Source organism: Giraffa tippelskirchi, chromosome 8 (assembly GCF_054371585.1).
Source record: "Giraffa tippelskirchi isolate mGirTip1 chromosome 8, T2T-mGirTip1v1.2.pri, whole genome shotgun sequence".
NCBI classification, from domain to species: Eukaryota; Metazoa; Chordata; class Mammalia; order Artiodactyla; family Giraffidae; genus Giraffa; species Giraffa tippelskirchi.
In genome coordinates this window covers 18,275,453-18,298,828 of record NC_137282.1, presented here as the reverse complement: position 1 = coordinate 18,298,828, position 23,376 = coordinate 18,275,453, and the positions used below count along the sequence as shown (strand labels likewise).

General features: G+C 43.8%; 1 long non-coding RNA gene across 1 annotated transcript; it reads right to left on the bottom strand.

Annotated features, from left to right (window-relative positions):
- Positions 1 to 16,510: 16,510 nt before the first annotated feature.
- Positions 16,511 to 19,310, bottom strand: LOC145518708 (uncharacterized). The gene is made up of 2 exons (XR_014063164.1): positions 19,205 to 19,310; positions 16,511 to 19,101 (listed from the first exon to the last, which is right to left on the bottom strand). It is a non-coding gene; the product is annotated as an uncharacterized LOC145518708 (long non-coding RNA).
- Positions 19,311 to 23,376: the final 4,066 nt, after the last annotated feature.

The window sequence follows — 23,376 nt, the reverse complement described above, 5'->3', positions numbered from 1 at the left end:
ATATATAGCCTTAAATCAAAGCAAATAAATTTTCTTTGCTTACAAAGAAAATTTTAACAAAAAAATTTTAAGACTTTGTTAGAGTATAGTTGACTTACAGTTGCATTAATTTCAGGTGTTCAGCAAAGTGAATCTGTTTTATATACATATATATATTTTTCACATTCTTATCCCATGTAGGTTACTACAGATTATTGAGTAGAGTTCCCTGTGCCATACAGTGAGTCTTTATTATCTATTTTATTTATAGCAGTGTGTATATGTTAATCCCAGTCTCCTAATTTATCACCTCTCCCTCCTTTTCCCCTTTGGTAACCATAAGTTTGATTTTGACATCTGTGAATCAGTTTTTGTTTTGTAATTAAGTTCATTTACATAATTTTTATTCGATTCCACATATAAGTGACATTGTACTATATTTGTCCTCTGTCTGACTTGCTTCACTCAGGATGACAATCTGTAGGTCCATCCGTGTTGCTGTAAATGGCATTACTTCATTCTTCTTAGTGCTTGAGTAATACTCCACTGTATGCTTGAGTAATATTCCACACGTACTGCATGGTTTTATCCATTCCTCTGTCGATGTGCGTTTAGGTTGCTTCCATGTCTTTAGTGCTGCAATGAATATTGGGCATGTATCTTTCAGGATTATAGTTTTCTTTGGATATATGCCCAGGAGTTGGATTTTGAATTCTTTTCTCATTCAATTTATATCAACAAATAAACAAACAAAAAAACCCCAAAACCGTTTACTCGTTTCTCCCATTCTCTACCCCTCACCTCTAGCAACCATCAATCTTTTCCATGTATAAGTGAGATCATATGGTATCTGTCTTTGTCTGTCTGATTTAGTTCACTCAGCATAATGCCTCAAAGTCCATCCATGTTGTCACAAATGGCAAGATTTCCTTCTTTTATGGCTGAATAATATTTCATTATATACATATAACACAATTTCTCTATCAATGGACACTGAGATTATTTGGCTATTGCAAATAATGCTTCTGTGAACATGGGAATGCATATATCTTTCTGAAATAGTGTTTTCATTTTCTTTAGATGCATACCAAAGTGGAATTGTTGGATTATATGGTAGTGCTATTTTTTTTTTTTTTTTGGAGGAAACTCCATACTCCTAGTGGCTGCACCAGTTTCAGTTCAGTTCAGTTCAGTCGCTCAGTCGTGTCCGACTCTCTGCGACCCCATGAATTGCAGCACGCCAGGCCTCTCTGTCCATCACCAACTCCCGGAGTCTACCCAAACCCATGCACCAGTTTACACCCTCACCAACTGTGCACAAGGGTCCCGTTTCCTCCACATCCTCACCAACATTTGCTATTTATAATCTTTTAGATAATAGCCATTCTAAGGTGATATCTCAGTGTGGTTTTGATTTGTGTCTCCCTGATGATTAATGATATAGGACATCTCTCATGTAATATCTATTGGCAAGCTGTGTTTACTTTTTTGAAAAATATCGTTTCAGGTCTTCTGTCCATTTTTTAATCAGATGGCTTATTTTTTGCCATTGAGTTGTATGAATTCTTTATATATTTTGGACATTAGTGCCTTATCAGATACACGATCTGCAAACATTTTCTCTTGTTGAGTATGTTGCATTTTCATTTTGTTGATGGTTTCCTTTGCTGTGCAGAAACGTTTTAGTTTGATGTAGTCTCACTTATTTATTTTTGCTCTTGGTGTATGTTGGTTCGGGGAATTTAAGAAAATAGCCAATGACTAGCTGACCACTAAGCTAAATGAACAAAGAATTCAGTGGCCACACATGACCAAAAATACAAACTCTACAGAATTAGTTCAGGAAAGTCACTAGGCAAGCAAATAGCAAAACAGAAAGAGAGAGGAGAAAAAAAAATATCCTCCCCCTGGGGGAGGAGAGTCTGATTTCCAGAGTTGCTGATTATAGTTTTTAAAATGTCCAGTTTGACCAAAATTACCAGATATGAGCAAAGCAGAAAAGTATGGGGCTTCCTTGGTGGCTTAGTGATAAAGAATCTGCATGCCAATGCACGGGACACAGGTTCAATCCCTGGCCTGGGATGATCCTACATACCGTGGAGCAGCTAAGCCCTAACACCACAAGTATTGAGCCCGTGCTCGAGAGCCCGGGAGCCACAGCTGCTGAGACCATGTGCTGCAATTACTGAAGTTCACATGCCCTGGAGCCTGTGTCCTGCAACAAGAGAAGCCACTGCAGTGAGAAGCCCGTGTATGACAATTACAGAGTAGCTCCTGCTCACTGTAACTAGAGAAAACCCCTCACAGCCACAAAGACCCAGCACAGCCAAAAATAAATACACAAATTTAAAAAGTACATAAATCAAACTACATTTTTATAAATAAAAACATGACCTATACACAGGAGGAAAAACAGTTCATAAAAACTGTCCTTGGATGTCTATACATTCAAGACCCTTAGCAAACTCCAAGTGGATTAAACTCTAAGAGATCAACACTCAGCTAATCCAACTATGGAAAGCTAAAGACAAAAAGAGAATCTTGAACATAGCAAGGGAAAAGCGGCTCATCACAAAGAAAGGATCTTCAATAAGATTAACAGATCATTTATCATCAGAAGCCATGGAGACCAAAAGACAGTGAGTGACATATTCAAGGTGTTGGGGCAAAAAAGACCGTCAACCAAGAATTCTATATTCAGCAAAGCTATCCTTTAAAATGAAGGTGAAATGAAGACATTTATAGATATTTTTAAGCAAGAGCATTGCTTGTTAGCAAACCTGCCTTGCAAGAAATACTCAAGGAGTTTCTCAAGCTGAAATAAAAGTACACTAGACAGCAACTCTGATCTATACAAATAAAGAACACCATAGGTACATATAGGTAAATGTGCCATTATACTTTTGTGTTCTCTGACCACAATGAAATGAAATTATAATAGCAGAAGGAAATTTGGAACATTCACAAATGCATAGTAATTAGCCAACACTTTCCTTGGAATTTTCTGAGTGATAGGTATGAGAGAAGTGTCTTTTGTTATTCATAACAATACCCTTTCAACCATACCTGAGTTATTCTACTGAGGTAACTCTTTTGGATTCCTAGATAGCTGACTGACAGAGGAAGCAATCTTGTGATTAAAAGGCTGGAATTTTCAGTCCCAACCCCTGACTTCTGTGGAGACTGAGTTAATCACCAAGGGCCAATGATTTAATCAATTATGCCAGGAGGCACTAGTGGTAAAGAACTTGCCTGCCAATGCAGGAGAAGATCCCTGAGTTGGGAAGATGTCTGGAGGAGGGCATGGCAACCCACTCCAGTATTCTTGCCTGGAGAATCCCATGGACAGAGGAGCCTGGCGGGCTACAGTCCATAGGGTCACACAGAGTCAGATATGACTGAAGTGACTTAGCATTCACGCATACATGCCTATGTAATGAAACCGTCATCAAACCCCGAAAGTGCAGGGTTTGGAGAATTTCCAGGTTGGTGAACACATCAAGGTGCTAAGAGGGCATGCTGGGGATGTATCTCTCATTTGGCTATTCCTGAGTTGTACCCTTGAGTTCTGTGAGCCATTCTAGCATATAATTGAGCCTGAAGAGGCAGTGTGAGACCCCACCACCCAACTTTATGGCTGATTGGTTAGAAAGAAGTACGGGAGGCCTGGGCTTGCAATTGGTCTTTGGGACTGAGCCTTTATCCCATCAGGTCTGCGCTAACTTCAGGCAGTTGGTGTCACAATCAACTTAAATAGAGGAAACCCAGTTGGTGTCCAGAGAGTTGGAAAATTGGTTGTTGTGGGAAAACTCCTCACATATTTGGTATCAGAAGTATTCTGAGTAAAAACAAATCGTAGTAGTAGAATTTAATATATCCATTATGTATTCCTGCTTACCAAGTCATCCCAAACTTAGTGGCTTAAAACAAACCGCTTATAACTTCTCATGATTTTGTGGCTTGGCTGGGTGTTCTTCTGCTGGTCTTGCCTGGACTCCATCAAGATGCTGCATTCAGGGACTTCCCTGGTGGTCCAGTAGCTAAGACTCTGTGATCCCAGTGCAGGGAGCACAGGATCGATACTTGGTTGGGGGAGTAAGATCCTGCATGTGTTGCAGTGTGGCCAAAAAAAAAAAGGAAAAGAAACTGCTTCCAGCAGCTGGATTGGCTGGAGCTGGAAGGTCTCGCTTGGTGGAGACAGCCAGGAAGCTGGGACCTCTCTTTTGACATGTCATCTGGATTTTGAGAGCGTAAGCCCCAGTGTGTACATGCGTGTCAAGCCTCTGCTGTGTCACAGTTGTGTCCCATTAGCCAAGCAATTCATAAGGCTAAGCCCAGTGTCAGTGTGGGAAGACGCTACCCAAGGGCATAAATGCCATGAATACTAGTGGGCTTGAATCACTTGGAGCCATCTGTGTAACAGTCTGTAATTTTATATGCGTTATTGCTATCTTGACAGACAGCAGCCTGCCACCTAATTTTTCTTGTCATGTCTTTTTCAGATGAGTAATCTAAGGCCCAGTGAGCTCAAGTAACTTATGCTTGCCCAAGGGCTTCCCTGTTGGCTCAGATTGTAAAGAATCTGCCTGCCAATGTGGGAGACGTGGGTTCAGTCCATGAGTCAGAAAGATCCTCTGGAGAAGGGAATGGCAACCCACTCCAGTCTTCTCACCTGGAGAATCCTCATGGACAGAGGAGCCTAGCGGACTGTAGTCCATGGGGTCACAGAGTCAGATATATTGGAGCAACTAACCTTTTCACTTTCCAGGTCCATCACAATTAAATAGTGGGAAATTCTAATTTTTTTTCCAAAGTCTGTGACCTTCTACTGGATCACAGGCTCCTCTTGGGAGGACCTAGAATACGAGGAGGAACATAACTCATGAGAGAACTCCAATTCATACTTATATTTCAATGAGAAGCAAAGGGAAGGTTATTTTTGTTTGCGTGTTCATGGAGAAGATGAATGAGTCAGATAATATGGGCGGAGGAGATATTAAAATAGTTCAGTGTGACCTCGATGGCCAAGTCATCCCATGCTCTCAGTGGAACTTCCATGGATCCTCAGCTGTGGTCACTCAATATTTCACAGGTAATTCTCTGCTGTAGCTCTTTCCTGTATACTATTTGGTGTTCACCCTTTATTACGAGTTCTTCCTGGTCTGAGTCCCCACAACCTTTTACAGTATCTGAGGCACAGAAAACTCTGAACCAATGTTTGTTGAATGAATGAATGAGCAAGCAGAGGTTAGGGAGACCAAAGATGGACTCCACACTTTTCCAGGGACTCCAAGGAGCACCAGGGAGTGAAACATTAAATGTGATGAACAATGAATCATGTATTATCTGAAGAACAAGCGAGAGTTCATAGAAGCACGTGTTTTGATTAAACAAATAGGTCAAAATTCGAGAACTTAAAGACTAATCTTAAAATCGATTTACACTTCTAAGTAGCTTTGTCAGATTTTTCACTTAGAAAATTTCTCTTTCATTTCAGCCAAATCTGCTTGCTTGTTTCATTTTGATTTGTTAATTTTTTTCCTATAGCTTTATACCAACAATTTTGAAAGTCCCCAGAGAGGAGCCTGACTCAATAGGACAGCTTCTCTCCTCTTGCTTTTTCTATTCCTTTTAGCCTTGATTTCAGGAATTTAAAAATTTCTTTTCCAATTGAGAGTAAATTGTCCCAAAGAAAATTTGTTTTAAAACACAAGAGTTGGGAGGTTTTGTCTCCAGAGACACTGAGCCATAAAGGATTTACCTCCAGTGAAGGAAAAGTGTGAAGCAACAATTCAATTAAAAAAAAAAAAATAGACTTTAAAAAAATTGTTGTTCAGTCATTAAGTCATGTCCGACTCTGTGCCCTCATGGATTGCAGCACTCCAGGCTTCCCTGTCCTTCACTATCTCCCAGAGTTTGCTCAAATTCATGTCCATAGATTTGGTGATGCTATCTAACCATCTCATCCTCTGCCCTCTACCACCCTCTCCTCCTTTTGCCTTCAATCTTTCCTAGCATGAGGGTCTTGGGCAGAGTTGGCTCTTTGCATCAGGTGGCCAAAGTATTGGAGCTTCAGCAACAGTCCTTTCAATGAATATTCAGAGTTGATTTCCTTTAGGATTGAGTGGTTTGATCTCCTTGCAGTCCAAGGGACCCTCAAGAGTCTTCTCCAGCACCACAGTTCAAAAGCATCAACTCTTCAGTGCTCAGCCTTCTTTATGGTCCAGCTCTCACATCCATACTTGACTACTGGAAAAACCATAGTTTTGACTATATAGACCTTTGTTGGCAAAGTGGTCTCTGCTTTTTAATATGCTGTCTAGATTTGTCATAGCTTTCCTTCCAAGGAACAAGTGTCTTTTAATTTCACGGTTTCAGTCATGGTCTGCATTGATTTTGGAGAAAATAAAATCTGTCACTGCTTCTACTTTTTCCCCATTTATTTGCCATAAAGTGAAGGGACTGGATGCCATCATCTTCGTTTTTTGAATGTTGAGTTTTAAGCCAGCTTTTTCACTCTCTTTTACCCTCATCAGGATGCTCTTCAGTTCCTCTGCACTTTCTGCTATTATAGTGGTATCATCTGCATATCTGAAGTTGTTACTTTAAAAAAGTAAATGTATTAAAAAAAGAAAAAAGTAAGTGTAAGTCCACTCACTGAATTCGGCCCCCGAGCCAGTTTCGAATGCTATGTTTGAGCGGCATGGGTGGGGTTTGCTACAAAAAGAAAAACGAACTTCCAGCAGAAAGGAAGGAAGGGCAGATTCATATCGACCATTTCTGAAAAAAAACACTAAAATGAGAAGGGGTAATTTAACATCCAAGTGAAGTACAGAGGGAAAAGAAGTGTGTTTTGAACCATTTCTTGTTTAGCTCGGTTGAGTGTGCTCACACAGACAATTCGGCTTCCTTGGGTTCCCCAGATGTCCTGAGTAAAATTGGGAATGGCTCCTGATCACCCGGGTAGCTGTGGTGGCAGGAACGACTCCTGCTCCCAGATTTCCCTGACCTCCTTCTAGAAGGGTCTGCAGCTTGAGTGGGTGTCTCTCTGGGACACTTGGGGCAGGGAGACAAGCGATGGTAAAGGCAGGGCTGGATGGTGTGAGATCTGGGAGGCCAGGCTAGAATTCCAGGAAGCTGATACAGATTTCAGATTCTTTCTGGACTTGTCATAGCAAAGGGAAATGAGATAGGAAGATACCCTGAGGACACAGGTTTTTGATGTGTTATCTTCAACAACCATGAGAAGCGGTGATGATTATCCCATATCACAGATAGGAAATCTAAGTTATGTTGCTTTTTCATAGTTGTTCGCATTTTATGTTTTTCAGCCCATTCAACATTTGTGATGTTAACCCCCTGTAAGGGAAGGAGAGCAAATGCTCTTCTGCCCATTTGGGCCAGAGTGGTGCCATGACTGGAATCCAGGATCTCTGGTCTCCTTGCCTAGTGCTTTGCAAAACTCTGTGCTACCTAAGAGTGGATCTAGGCCTGAAATTTACATAATTCTAGGAGGTCTTCCTTAAGAAAAATAATTTTCAAATATCTTATTTTTGCGAATATTCCAAAAGCATATCAGCATGTTAATACATTGTTAATACCTCCTAAGACCTTAAGAAGGAGCCATGCAAGTACAGAACCCTGAATGTCAAGCCTCATTAGCTCCATGGTTCTTGTACCCTTCCAGCCATGTCCCCCTGTCCTTCCCAGCCCCATTGCCAGTCCTGGGGATTTCACTACCTCTAAGGCAGCTTCTAACATTTTGATTGAATTCTGTGAGAAATTTCCTGATACCAAGTTGAAATCTTGCTTCTAGAAAATTATTATTACACCGAGAAGATATCATATTAAAAGAAGCAGGTACCTGATTTAGTGGAAAGAGAACCAGCCCTGATTCTGCTACCAGTGTGGTGTATGATCTGGCTAGACACTTTTTCTGACTCTTGTCCTTCTTCAGAACCGTGAAATAGTAGGAAAATTGAAATAGTTGAAAGTCTCTAAGGACTCAATCAGATCTGACAGTCTAGGTTTCATGTACATTGATTTGAACCATATAAAACTGCTGTGCTCGTAGATAAAAAAACAGCTGAATATTAGTAGTTTCACGTGGTTCAGCTGAATACATCAAATGTGGCAAGCTACAAATCCCAGACTGGAACCTTTCACTCTTCTGTTTCATTTCTGTTTTTAAGGGATCTCCACAGGGTCTCCAGAAAGCCCTGTCAAAACATACATATTTGTGTACCAAAAAAGCTTTGAAAGAATATTTTGATAGAACTTATCACTGAAGAGGAGAATTATGGGTGATTTCCCCTTTCTACTTTAAAATTTTATGTAATATTTGATTTATTTGACCAGAAGTATGTTTCTTATTGGAGAAGGAAATGGCAACCCACTCCGGTGTTCTTGCCTGGAGAATCCCAGGGACGGCGGAGCCTGGTGGGCTGCCGTCTATGGGGTCGCACAGAGTCGGACACGACTGACGCGACTCAGCAGCAGCAGATACAGATTTCAGATTCTTTCTGGACTTGTCTTCACCAAAGGAATGTCTCTGGCATGATTTCCGGTGATAGTCAGAGGCTTGTGGAACCAGAGCAGGCGTTCTTCATGTCGAGAGCTGGTGCACAGCACGTTTTTTTCATTTTCCTTAAGAGCATGTGTTCTCAGTCTTGTCCGACTCTTGGCAACTCACCAGGTTCCTCTGTTCATGGAATTTTCCAGGCAATAATACTGGAGCAGGCTGCCACTTCCTCCTCCAGGGGACCTTCTCGACCCAGGGATCAAACCTGTGTCTCTTGTGTCTCCTGCATGGCAGGCAGATTCTTTGCCACAGCAAACTTAGTTTTAAAGAGTCTCTATGTGCTCCATCTCAGTTGAGGGAATGAGGCAGGTTATCATTGATCCGAGGTTAGACAAGACCCAGCAAGGACTTCACAGCGATCACACAGGAGACAAAACCCAGACTAGAACCCAGATCTTCAAGTCAATTATCCAAGAAGGTGCGCAGGGCTCCCTAGGGCCCAATAGCAGCCCTCCAAGGCCAGGTGGGCCCAGGATCCTCTAGATGGGGCAGTCCATCAGCCCGTCGCTTGTTCTATGTCTGGCCACATCCCTCACCCCTCTCCCAGCTGCCATGACTGGCCCCTCCAATGTTGCCAAGGTGTGTGGGGGACTGTGGTAGAACTGGGTATAAATATTTATAACATTATACATTAATAAAACACATACTGAGTGCAAAGTATGGATTCCTACTTTGAAGATCAAGGTGACCTTTGATGGGTGCAGAGCTGAGAGGATGCAGGGCCCTGTCTCTATATATGGCCATGTTTTGGGGGATGAGCTTCTATGACTCTTGGCTCTCCCCAGCCTCTTGCTAAGGTGGTTCTCAATCAGGGGCAGTTTTATCCCCAGGGGACATTGGGAGATGTCTGCAGGCATCCTGGGTTGTCAAAGTGGGGAGGAAGGTGCTCTAGCATCTAGTGGGCAGAGACCAGGGTTGATGCTGTGTATCCCAGGACACACAGCACAGCCCCCACAAATGTCAGTGGTGCCGAGGCTGAGAAACCCTGCTTCCAGGTAACAAGCCTGGGCTTAGGAAAGGACTCCCTTGACAAGGCAACTTGCTCAAGATCTCATGCTAGTGGAGTCCAAACCTAAGGTCAGGGATTCCAGTCAGGTGCCTCCAAAGCCTCCATTCATTCAAGGAAAAGCCATTTTGTTTCCTGACATTTCATTTCTTTTCCTTTTATTCTTACTCTCAATTTCTCCTATAAAATGGGGTCACGGGACTTCCCTGGTGGTCCAGGGGTTAAGACTGCATTTCTAATGCAGGGTGCGCAGTTTGGCCCCTGGTGGGGGAACTCAGATCCCATATGCCGCTCATGGTGTGGCAAAAAAAAATATGAATAAATAAATAAATGAGTAAATAAATTAAAAATTTTAAACTTGGATCACAATACCTACCAAGCAGTATTATTATGAAGATTAACTGAGCTAAGGCATATGAAAATGCTTTGTAAACTCGCCAAGTACTGAACTAATACCAGTTATTATGAATAATCAGATTGTAAGTAACCAAACGGTACAAGACGGTACGTATCTGATCCTGTAGGTTACGGACCGTGTGGGGATGTCACTTCAACTCAGCCAACAAAGAGATCTTCCCTGGTGGCTCAGATGGTAAAGAGTCTGCCTGCAATGCAGGAAACCCAGGTTTGATCCGTGGGCCAGGAAGATCTCCTGGAGAAGGAAATGGCAACCTGTCCCAGTATTCTTGCCTGGAGAATGAGAATCGCATGGACAGAAGAGCCTGGCAAGCCCCAGTCCATGGGTCACAGACGACTGAGTGACTAACACTTCAACACTTCAGAGGCCGGAGATGGAAAAAGAATCATGTGGTTTTCATCTGTATAGTAAGGGGAGACATGATGGTTCTTAAAGCTTCTATAGCACAACGGTTAAAAGCAAGACTCTGGGATCAGGCTGCCTGTGTCTGCATCCCATCTCAGCCAGGTACTAGTTGTGTGAACTTGACAAGGTGTGTGTCCCCTCTGCACCTCTGCAGTAGACGGAGGACAGTGGTGTCTACCTCACCATTGTTTCTTGTTTATAACACTGCTTGGCCCGTAGGAAGTACAGAGTAAACATCAGCTAGTGTTATTGTTGCTGTTGCTGGTATCTGTCACCTGCTTCCTGCAGTGCTTTTTGTTTTTAAATCCCTGTATGAGCTCTCTGTGCTTTTTTTTTAGCCACACCAGGTCTCAGTTGCGGCATATGGGATCTAGTTCCCTGACCAAGGATCAAACCCAGGCCCCCTGCATTGGGGGTGCAGAGTCTTAACTACCAGGACCACCAGGGATGTCCCTACAGTGCCCTTTGACAAACTGCCTTTAGCAACTCCCCACCTGGGAACATTTTTGTCACATTTTACTCTTTGTAGTAAATGTTGCAAATTCCATGCAGATTGAGGTCAGGACTATTTTGTTGCACCTCCACTTCCTAACATAGTGCTAATGGGCTGAATTGTGTCCCTCAAAAAGTCATGTGTTGAAGACCTAACCTTCCATGTGACTGAGTTTGGAGCTAGAGCCTTTAGGAAGATAATTAAGGGTGAAGTCATAAATGAAGTCATACGGGCGGGGCCCTGATCCACTGGGATTGGTGTCCTCATAAGAGTAAGAGACACTGGAAGACAGAGATATCCTCCATGTGTGCACACAGCGGAAAGACCATGTGAGGGCACAGGGAGAAAGCAGCCATGTGCAGGTCAGAAAGAGCTCTCACCAGAAACCAAGCCTGACAGCTGGTTGATCTTGAACTTGAGAAATTAAAGTTCTGTTGTTTAAGCCACCTTGTCCATGGTATTTTATTGTAGCAGACTAGTACACATGGAGGGCACAGAAACTTTGGTGGAAAAAACAAGTGAAAGAATAAGTAAATTCCCTGCTCTTGAGAATCATACCACCTAGTAGAAGCCTGTCAACAAGTACTCACAATGTAATACTTGTAATTATTAAAATATCTACTGGTTCAACAAGTATTTATTGACCCTTTACCATGTGCCAGTCACTGTGATGGTACTGGGGATAAAGCGGTGAATGAAATAGGGTCTCTTCTGTCACATCTGATGGGGGAGACGGCAAACAGCTTGATATCGTATCAGGGAGAGGAATACAGCAGGTGAGAGGGAAGGAAATGGTGGCGGTTATCCTTCGTACAGGATGCCTGCAAAGTGCTTTCTGACAGTGGTATTTTGAGCAGAGACCTGAAGGAAATGTGGAAGGAACTGTATAGGTATCTGAGGGAAGAAATGCCAGGCTGAGACAGGCAAAAGCAAAAGCTTGAGTAGGGAGCTGATATGTTCATGCAAAGGGGGCCCCTGTGGCTGGAGCAAGACAGGAAAGGCACTGAGCAGGGGTGGGGTCCCTGTGGAGCACCAGGGCCCCCGCTGGCTCAGGTGTCCCCTCTAAGCCCCGAGAGGAGCCTGGTCGTGTCTCACTTGTCGCCCACTTTCTAATTTACACAGTTGAGATATTCCAGCTGCAGTGGATTGGGCCTCCTATCTCCTGTCCTGTTTCCCTTCCATGGCACTTCCTCCCAAGGTGGGTGGTGTCATCCGTTTGACTCTGGTGATCCAGAAGAGAAAAAGCTGGGAAGCCATTAAGTGGTTAGTGGCGTGTTTTGTTTTGTTTTTTTTTGAAGGAAATGTCTTTCTTTTATTATGGTAAAATAGAATAACATAAAACTACCATCTTAGTTGAATTTCCCTGACGGCTAATGATATCCAGCATTTTTGTAAGTGCTTATTGGCCATTTGTATATTTTCTTTGGGCTTCCCTGGTGGCTCAGGTGGTAAAGAATTGGCCTGCAATGCAGGAGACCTGAGTTTGGTCCCTGGGTTGGGGAGATCTCCTGGAGAAGGGAATGGCTATCCACTCCAGTATTCTTGCCTGCAGAATTCCATGGACAGAGGAGCCTTACAGGCTATAGTCCATGAGGTTGCAAAGAGTCAGACATGACTGAGAAACTAATTTTCACTTTCACCATCTTAGTAATTTTTAAGTGTGCAGTTCAGGGATATTAAATTCATTTCCATTATTGTGCACCCATTCTTGTAAGTCTTTCTTTTAATCTAAATATTGTTAACATACAATATTATGTGAGTTTCAGTTGTACTGCATAGTGATCGGATATTTGCATAAACTAGGAAATGTTCACCACAATAAGCCTATTAGCATACAAGTTATTACAATATTATTGACCATATTTCTTATGCTGTGTACTACATCCCCGTGACTTGTTTTATAAATGGAGGTTTGTAAATCTTAATGCCTTTCACTTATTTCACCGAGACCTCACTCCATCTGGCAATTGCCTGTTTGTTCTCTGTGAGTCTGTTTCCGTTTTGTTTTCTTTCTTTGTTTGCTTTGATTTTTAGATCCCACATATAAGTGAGATCATAGTGTTTGTCTTTCTCAGCCATTCTTTTTTATGGCTGAATAATATTCGATTGTGTATATATGCCACATCTTCTTTTTCCATTCATCTGGCAATGGTTGCTTCCATGTCTTGCCTGTTATGAATAATGCTGCAGTGAACACCAATGTTTGTCTATCTTTTCAAATTAGTGGTTTTATTTTCTTCAGGAGCTGACAGAGTGTTTTGAGTATTAAAGGATAGTGGATGTGTCCTGTTAGGACTACATCACTCTGAGGGGGTCATAGTACATCAGGACACTGTGGCCCTGCAAACCTCTGCATTCGAGTGGAGTCACAAGGGTCTTTCTGGAGGGTGCAGGCAGCCTCACCCATGGGTGGGGAGGAAGTTGCCATGGACACTGGCCAGGTAAGCAGTGAGAGGAGATTGATGTGAGCTAGAGAGATCAGCGGGGCTGGATCACAATGGACTCTCAATCATCTCTCTTTTTCTTGTTTTTGTTGCTTTTAATAAACAGGCACCATATTGAAGCGGGGAGGCAATGAGATCCACCAGTATCTTCTTACGCTCTTACTTGGCCCGCACAGACTCTAGCGATGTAGCCGTCTTCTTAGTTCTTGGTCACGAGAGAGGGATCCTGAGGACATCTGGGTGACACCAATGCGGCATATTCATGCTGCAGGGAACTGGCTCTCCACCGCACCCTAAAGTTCCAGAACCAACTGCGCCAAGGAGAGCTTGACGGATCTCTTTGACTATGACCCCTGGACACATTAGACATGCGTTTATGTGGTTTTCTTTTTGTGGGTTTGTGTACATGTCCCTTTCTACATCTTCTGCCCTTCATTTCATTACCAAAGCCTCTTAAGTGGCTCTGTTTCCGAAAGACAGGTGGTCTTATTCTTGGAGGGGTCTGCTCTCCATCCCAGCATGTCCCATCATTGCCCCTTGCATGCACCATCTCACGTAAATAGATCCCGGGTGGCCTCACATCTGGCCCTTCTTTCATGTCTGAACATGTCTGAATTTCCAGGGGACATCCCAGCTAGGCTCTCACTCTGGACGCTCCACTCTCTGTGCAAACATGTGTATACCCTATAAGGGCATTATATACATTCAGAGGTGTTTGTATATCTGGATGACGTGCCACGGCTCACGGAGCTAACCGCAGGAACGTGCGTTTGAGTCTGTAGGCTAGAGTTTCTGCTCGTGCCCACGTCCACACGATGGCCTTCTGGGACAGAATGACACGACTTCTCTGCCTCAGTGTAAACATGAAGAAGGAGCTCCTTTCTGTTGCTTCAGTTACTCTTATTTTACATTGATTGGGGGGTGGGGGAAGAGAATTTTCCATTGAGTTTTTGGCTGTTCGTTTGGAAGCCTGTTGTCTGACGGTATTTCCTTTGTCTTCCTTCTGTTGTGTGTGTATTTCTACTCTATTTCAACACAGGCAGAATGTTCAGTATCTACCATTCTCATTGGGCAAGAGCTTTATAATTTATAAAGTTCTTTGGCATACAGCAGTTCATGTAAACATCACAGCAGCTTTGTTTAGAAGGCATTGTTTCTGTTTAATAGATGGAGTGATTGCAGGCCAGAGAGTGTATACATTTACCCAAGGGCGCACAGATAGGAAATGGCAGTACTGGGACTTGAACCCTACATTTGTGTGCCAAGTTCACTGTGCCAGTATGAGGCTGTTGGTGACTCCTTGTGCTTTTGTTTGAGAACGTTCAGGTGGGTGGTTAATGTTTTCTTGCCACAGAAACACTAATGCTAAGGAAACAGTTGTCACTCTCGCTATCAGACAAACATAGTATTATTAGCTGTTTGAGAATGTCCATTTTCTAACAGAGCTAGGCAACTTTTCATAGCCAAAATTTCTGTTTTGGATGAAGAAGCATAATAATAAAGAATCAATGAGCAGTTTAAAGCTAGTTTTTATCCAGAAAAAATATACCTTGGGGTTTTCCTGATAGTCCAGTGGTTAAGAATCTGCCTTCCAATGCAGGGGACTCGGGTTCAAGCCGTGGTCAGGAAACTAAGATTCCACATGACTCGGGGTAACTAAGCCCGTGCACCCAAGAGGAAGACCCAGTACAGTCAAAATAAAAATAAGGAAAATTTATAAATACATAAAGGACTGATGCTGAAGCTGAAACTCCAACACTTTGGCCACCTGATGCAAAGAACTGACTCATTGGAAAAGACCCTGATGCTGGGAAAGATTGAAGGCAGGAGGAGAAGGGGACAACAGAGGATGAGATGGTTGGATGGTATCACCGACTTGATGGACATGACTTTGAGAAAGCTTTGGGAGTTGGTGATGGACAGGGAAGCCTGGCGTGCTGCTGTCCATGGGGTCATAAAGAGTCAGACAAGACTGAGCAACTGAATTGAACTGAAAGTTTAAAAAAGAAAAAATATATCTTCCTACTGGGTTATCAGTTGAAGTTCTTTAAGGACAAGTAATAAAGATGAACCTGGGTTAGCATAGAACAAAAGGAGGAATAAATAAAATCACAGGTTGTCTCAAGGAACCAAGGAGCAGAAGGCCGCCAGGCTAGGATCAGAAACCATTAGGACAAGTTCACCCCAGTTCTTGTCTCTGCTTCCCTCTGAGCATGTGCTGTGGTCTCCTTTCTGTTCTCAATTCGGACATGGTTTTTCTGCCTCTCTGGCCCTCCAGGAGGATTATGGAAATATGGCCACCTGGTATTTCCACAGCTTGAGATACCCACAGAGGCTGACAGGCAGCTTTTTGGTCCCAATTCTCAATTCCCAGGAGAGAGAACCTGGGGCCCACCTGGGGGCCAGGTGTCCCCTCTGGTCTAATTAACAAGAGCAAGGGGAGGAGTTGGTCACATAATAGTAACACCGTGAGCCAGGGGAAGTTCCCAAAGGATGGAGAATAGCAGGGTTTGCACTTTGTACGTGTCCTCAAAAGTGTTTATCATAACTGAGTTGCAGGAGAATTGTTACTAAAATTTGGAATTAACCATTAGTGATAGTTCTGTTATGACTTAATTTTCACAACTGTTTTTAAAGAGTTCAGAAACTCCTTTTTTCCCCTACAGCTTTATTGCGATAAAACTGACACACAGAACTGTATAAATTTAAAATGTACAGCATAATGATTTGGCATAGATACATCATGAAATCATTATTGTAAGAAGTTTAGTGAACATCCATAATCTCATATAGATATAAAAGTAAAGAAACAGAAACAAATTGTTTTCCTTGTGATGGAATTCTTAGGATTGACTCTCTTAACTTTCATATATAACATACAGCAGTGTTAATTACACTTATCAATATGGTGCACTACATACCAGTACTTATTTATCTTATAACTGGAAGTTTATGCCTTTTGACCATCTTTATCCAGTTCTCCCTCCTTCTACCTGCTGCCTCTGATAACCACAAATCTAATGTCATGTGTTTCCTTATATGTTTAAAGTTGAGAACATCTTTGGAGAACACCTAATTCACACCCTGTTTATGTAACAGTGATGTCACCGACACTTGGAGGGCTGAGTGGCACGACCGAAGTCACACAGCAAGTCAGTCGAAAGATGAAATTGGAACACATATCTGAATCCCAGAACCGTGCTGTTTTTATTGTGCCAAGTTTCCCTACGTGCGTGATCTGGAAGTCTGATAACTGGTTTTGGAAAGAAACGACATGCATCAGGCAGTGCTAGCTCCGAGAAGCAGAATCACTAGGAAGGATGTTGAATAAGGGGGTTAAGTTGACTGAGAAAGCTAGTTAAACAGTCTCAGTCCAGCCGTTCCTCCTGGATCTGGGGCCAAGCCCAAAGTCTCAGCGTGGGTGATGGAGAAGGTAAGATGAATGCAAAGTGGGAGAAAAGGGGGCAGCTGACCTCCCCCTGCCCCTCACTGAAGTCCACATCAGGCCACCCCATCTCCATTGTCACCATGACCTGCAGGAGAGGGTTTGAAAGAGCTGGAGGAAGAGATCCCACAGAGCTTCAGCCCATTTGCTTCCCACACCAGTAATAGATCTATTGGATCCGCAAAAACCAGTGTGAGGTGTGACCGGACCTGCCCTGTCTGGACCTTCTGGGAATAGTCACAGCTACCACTCCACCTCCATCTTCCACATCACGTGCAGATGCCTCTTGCGGGCAGCCCTCACCAGAAACACAGAGAAAGGGAGTTGTGGGAGCCCTCATTCAGCCCTGCCAGGTTGCAAAGCTGCCACGTGGCAGCATGATGGCTCTGGGGATGGAGCCTCCCAGCTGCCGCCCCTCCCCCAGACCAGCTCGCTTTCCAGCTTTCTTGTTGCTGCTCCCACCAGAACACAGGCGGCCAGAAGTCTGCCATCTAAGCTGATGTCCAGGGTGGGAAATGAGGTGACCCGACCAGGGCTTCTCACGGGCATCCTCACTGCCCGTAAGTGATGCCGTAGGAGGGACCGTCTCTTTGCTGGGGTTCACAGAACGCGAGCATCTCCCTCCCTTGGAGGGTGGGGAGAGAACCGCTCCTCGTTATGCACCCTGACCCCTCCCTAGTCTCGGACAGAATTCATCTGGAGCAGCACAGGGATGGTAGCAGAACCTGTGAACGCCCACTTCCTGTGAACTCCAGGGGGCGGGGTGGATGTGTCTGGTCCCAGTTATTGGCTAGTTGTGTCAGTATTAGCTCCTCTCGTCCTTGCCTTTCAGCCTTAGCCACAATTCCAGCCTGATAAGAAAGTTCTGACCTAACATCTCACTTCCCAGTTCTCCCTTGGAGCTTTCTGCAGACACTAAAGTTCCTACTATTAGAACACCAATTAGGGAGCTTTTAGAAATGTGTGCTTTTCAGCTGGGAAGGAAATACACATCTTCTGTCATCTGAAAAGCGATGGGGAATCAACAGAAAAACTAGATGTCCAAGATAGGTACCCTTCAGTTCAGTTCAGTCTCTCAGGCATGTCCGACTCTTTGCGACCCCATGGACTGCGTCACGCCAAGGGAGTAAAGAAGGGAATGAAGGACTTCCCTGGCAGTCCAGTGGTTAAGACTCCATGCTCCCAATGCACCAATGCAGGGGGCATGGATTTGATCACTGGTCTTGAAACTAAGACCCACATGCCACAAGGTGTGGCCAAGAAAAAAAAAAAAGGAGAGAGAGAACGGAATTGAAGCAACTTTGAGGCTTTCATTGAGATGACTAGCGTCCTCTGGGCATCCTGGTTGCTAGGAGGAAGAACTAGGACCATGAATGGCAGAGGGAACAACTAACTTGCTGTCATACTTAGGATTCCAGGCAGATAGAGGGTCATCATCCCGTCCCCAGGGCCATAATGTCTTCATGGCACTTGGCTAGAAGTTCTGTTTCATAAGAGATCGTAAGTTGTTCCTCTAAACACCTACTCAGAAAGCTTTCTGCTTTTCTTTCTCCATAATCTCATTAGAAGAAAGGAGCAGATGTTTTTAATTCAGTTAATTTTCCTTCCCCAATCACATATAGAGGAATCTTTGCTTTCTTGGAAGACTTATGTCTCTGCATGTAGTATGCTGCTGCTGCTGCTAAGTTGCTTCAGTCCTGTCCAACTCTGTACGACCCCATAGACGGCAGCCCACCAGGCTCCGCTGTCCCTGGGATTCTCCAGGCAAGAATACTGGAGTGGGTTGCCATTTCCTTCTCCAGTGCATGAAAGGGAAAAGTGAAAGTGAAGTCGCTCAGTCGTGTCCAACTCCTAGCGACCCCATGGGTCTGCAGCCTACCAGGCTCCTCCACCCGTGGGATTTTCCAGGCAAGAGTACTGGAGTGGGGTGCCATTGCCTTCTCCGCATGTAGTATAGTTGCCGTTATAAGATGCTAGGCCAGCAACTTTCTTTCTACTTAATTCATCCTCAGATTGATTCCTTTCATCCCCGCAGGCCAACAAGAAGACATCCTCAGAGACACACCCAGAAATCATGTTTTCACTGGCCTCTGTGCATACCTTAGGCAGTCAGGTTCACACATAAAATTAACCACAACATGGCTTAACCTCTCTGAGTTTAAGTTTCTTCACCTGTAACTGGGACTAAGACTTTCTCCATCGTGGGGCAGCTCTGAGGATCAAGGCGGTACCCAGTGCTTCCCTTCATCCTTTCTGTTCCTTTGCAGTGAGCACCCGCAGTAGGGGCTTTATCCCCCAGGCTGATTCATGCTCTTTCTGCCTTGTGCATCCTAGGAAAATTAGCAGAGAGGGTCAAGGACAGTTTCTCTGAGCAATCAGGCTTGTCCAAGACTCTGTTCCTGCTCCTCTCTGCCTACAGTGGGCTTTGATTACCTTGAGGCTGCTCTGCAGATAGCCTTCTTGGATTCAAGAAGGCAGAGATCAGAGAGTTCCCCTGTGTCTCTCTGGTCTAAGCCATATTCTCCAGTGCATTTCCCCCCAAACAACCCACATCTGCAGGTATGGAGGGCTTGGCCAACTATGACCAAATCATGCTTTGTTTTGCATCTGAGTGTTCTTCCCTGCAGACAGCCCCTTGGAGCTGTGGGCCACAGGACTGAGGAAGTCCTATGGGCATGATACAAACACTGGCAAAACCTCTAACTTCTAATACTGCCTTTGTTTAAGTAATACAGAATCTTTCTAAAGTCTTAGAATAACTTTAATCTTAAAGCTATTTATGAATAAAATAACTGCTGAGTTGTTGGAGGTTCAAAAGGAAAGGGGCACATGCCTACCTATGGCTGATTCATGTTGATGTTTGGCAGAAACCAACAAAATTCTGAAAAGCAATTATCCTTCAATTAAAAAAGAAATTTAAAATTAACCAAAAAACCCTCAACATCCAAAAAAAGGAATTTAAACTTTTTAGTAAAACCTAGTATGTAACTGAATAGAAAATGTCCTAGAATATCCTTATTTCAGATCTCTGATTTGCACCTGCTCCCAGCCACATGAAAAAGTCACTCCTGAAAAACAGGTAAACTGGGTCAATGCTGTTGTTCAGTCCATCAGTCATATCTGACTCTTTGCAACCCCATGGACACCAGGCTCCTCTGTACTCCACTGTCTCCTGGAGGTTGCTCATATTCATGTCCATTGAGCCGGTGATGCCATCCAACCAACTCATCCTCTGTCACCCCCTTCTAAACTGGTGCAAAATATCATTTTGGAGACACAGAGAACTTTGCATTATGTTTGGGGACATGAAGCTTTCTGGGCTTGGCAATTACTTATAAGCAAGAGCACACAGCGGGGGGCGGGGCTTGGGGCAGGGTGGTCTTCTGCTTTCAGTGTCGTGCTGTCTCTGTCATTGTGAGATTCTCACCCTACGCCTATGGGATTTCTGTATCATTACGGGCAAAGCTTTATTCCAATCTTGAAAAATCAACAATTTTCTAAGGCATCCTAAACTCTGCTTGGGTGGAAGCAGACACTGCTTTAAGGCCACTGGAATTGAAGGAGGCTCTGAAAACAGGAGGCTTACAGACGAGCTTCAGCTGTTGATGGTAGGGATGAACTAGCCACATCCTTCAGCAGTGAAAGGAACTCTGAATGATGGGAGCCACAGAACAGGCTTGGAAGGGGCTGAAAGTCCACGGAAAGGCAGAAGGACAAGGGAACCCATTATCTTCAAGGAGGTGGCAGCTGTGTGCCCTGAAGATGAGTTGGCAATGACATGATTTGAGGACTGAGACCCCAAATCATCAGAAGTCTTAGAGATGAACAGAGGGACCGAGAAAAGGAGCAGGTACCAGAAGAAGGAAGTAGGAAATCACCCCTCTCAGCTGCTCTGTCTTGCGGGCAAACACATTCTGAATGCTGGTCACTGGATGATGTCATGATTGTTGTCCTTTTGACTTAAACACCATTTCAGTTACATGTTCCAGGACTGAACGTTTGCTTGACTTAGGAAGAAGCAACATTAGCAAAGGCAGTCTCTGAGTGGCAGGATCAGAAGTGTTATCTTCTTATTTTAATGTATTGGCTGAACTCTCTACAATGAATATGTGCTACTTTTAACATTTTATAAAGCACTACTTTAAAAAAAATTGTAATTACTCACAGATGTACTTAAACATTCTATTTGAGACTAAAGGAAGGAGATGCAGCCTGGGGAAGTCCAGGGGGCTGAAGAAGAGGGGACCCACAGTCTGGGTGGTTGTTAGACTGGAAAGATTATGGTTGGAAGGTTCTAGGTTGTTTAAACTAGTGGCCCAGTGATATTATCAAGGAGCTGAATTCTTCCTCTCTCTGTTCTGCCATCATCAGTTTCCGCTTCATCCAAAGCTGACTCCCCACATTCTGGCACAAACTGCTCCAATAATTCCAGGCTTCACATCCATGCACTGCACCATCTAGCACAGCACTGTCAGGTAGAAATATAATGCAAGCCCTATGTGTGATTTTAAATTTTCCAGTAGTTGTGTTTTTAAAAAGCAAGAAGAAAAAGGTGAAGTTAATTCTAGCAGCATATGCTACTTCACCCAATGTATACAAAATATTATCTCAATGTGTAATCATTAAAAAATTAATAACCTATTTTGCATTCATTTTTTTGCACTAAGTCTTCAAAATGCAGTGTTTTTTAAAGTATTTATTTTATATTTTTATTTATTTATTTTTGACTGCACTGGGTCATCATTGCTGTGCAAGAGCTTTCTCTCGTTGCAGCAAATGGGGCTGCTCTCTAGAAGTGTGCAGGCTTCTCATTGCAGTGGCTTCTCTTGTTGTGGAGCACAAACTCTAGGGTGTGCGCATTAGAAGTTGTGGCTCACGGGCTCTAAGCTCAGGCTTCAGGAGTTGTGGTGCATGGGCTTAGTTGCCCCCTGGCATGTGGAATCTTCCCAGACTAGGGATGGAACCCAGGTCCCCTGCAATGGCAGGCCTAACCACCGGACCACCAGGGATGTCCCAGCGTGTGTTTTACATGTGTTTTACACTTAAAGAGGGCTTCCCTTGTGGCTTAGCTGGTAAAGAATCCACCTGCAATGCAGGAGACCTGGGTTCGATCCCTGGGTTGGGAAGACCCCTTGGAGAAGGGAAAGGCTACCCACTCCAGTATTCTGGTCTGGAGAATTCCATGAACTGTAAAGTCCATGAGGTCGCCAAGAGTCGGACATGACTGAGCAACTTTCACTTTCACTACACGTAAAGAACATTGTAAATCAAAGCACCCACATTTCAAGTGCTCAATAGCCTCATGTGCCCAGTGGCTCCTGTACTGGGCAGGACAGATCTAGAACAGAGGAAAAGTCATTCTGTCCCAGCCTTTCCAGCTAGAATGGACATTCACTCTTATTGGACTGCATTAGGCTATTGCCTAGGACTGTAGCCAGGACAATGGATTATGCTAATTGGATAAAGCTTGGTGTGACTGTGGGAAGCAGAATACTGTCCCCCTGCAAAGACATCCACAATAATTCCTAGAATTTGTGAACATGCTAGATTACATGGCAAGGGGGAAGTAAAGTTACAGATGGAATTAAGTTTGTAATGAGTTGATCTTGAGTGGAGGAGATTATTCTGGTGGTAATGTAGTCACAAGGATCCTTACAAGTGGAAGAGAAGTGGCAAAGAGAACCAGCAAGATGGCAACGTGAGCAGGGCTCAGCTCCATGTCCTGGCTTTGCAGACAGAGGAAGAGGGCCACAAGTCAGTGAATGTAAGCTGCCTCTAGAAGCTGCAAGAGGCAAGAAAGGGATTCTCCCCTAGAGCCTCCAGAAGAAAACAGTCCTGCTGACACCTCGACACCTCGACTTTAGTCCAGTGAGACCTGTGTTAGACTTTGGATCTCCAGCGCTCTAAGATAATGTACATGTATTGTTTTAAGCCACCATGCATGTCGTCATTTGTTACAGCAGTCAAAAGAAACTAAATCAGCGACCCAACTTGGAAACCTGAAATCTTAAATGACAGCCGTTTAGAGAGAGAAAGGAGTTTTTAGTTTCAAACGCTTGGTTTTTAAGCGTCAAAAACAAAACCATGAAAGAATGAGAAAATTTGTGCCTTAAACAATAGACTGGAAAGAGAACAGATAAAGAATTGGACTGCCCTGTCCCCTGGGAGGTCAGATGAGGATTTCCTAGGAGAGGGAAAGGGAGTCAGAGAGGCAATATGGTCATAAGACACTGTTCATCTTCTTAACAGGTCCTTGCGCTGGGTTGCTTCTTTTATGCTCAAGCAACAATAGAATTCCATATATATATGTATATGTTTACAAATGCATACACACACATATGGGCTTCCCAGGAGGCACTAGTAGTAAAGAATCCACCTACCAATGCAGGAGAAATAAAAGATGTGGGTTCAATCCCTGGGTCAGGAAGATCCCCTGGGGAGGGCATGGCAACCCACTCCAGTATTCTTGCCTTGAGAATCCCAGTCTATAGGGTCCCACAGGGTCGGACATGACTGAGCAACTTAGCATGCACACATGCATATACACATATGTATATATATGTGCATCTAAGAATAGTTACCCCACCAGGGATCAAACACACACA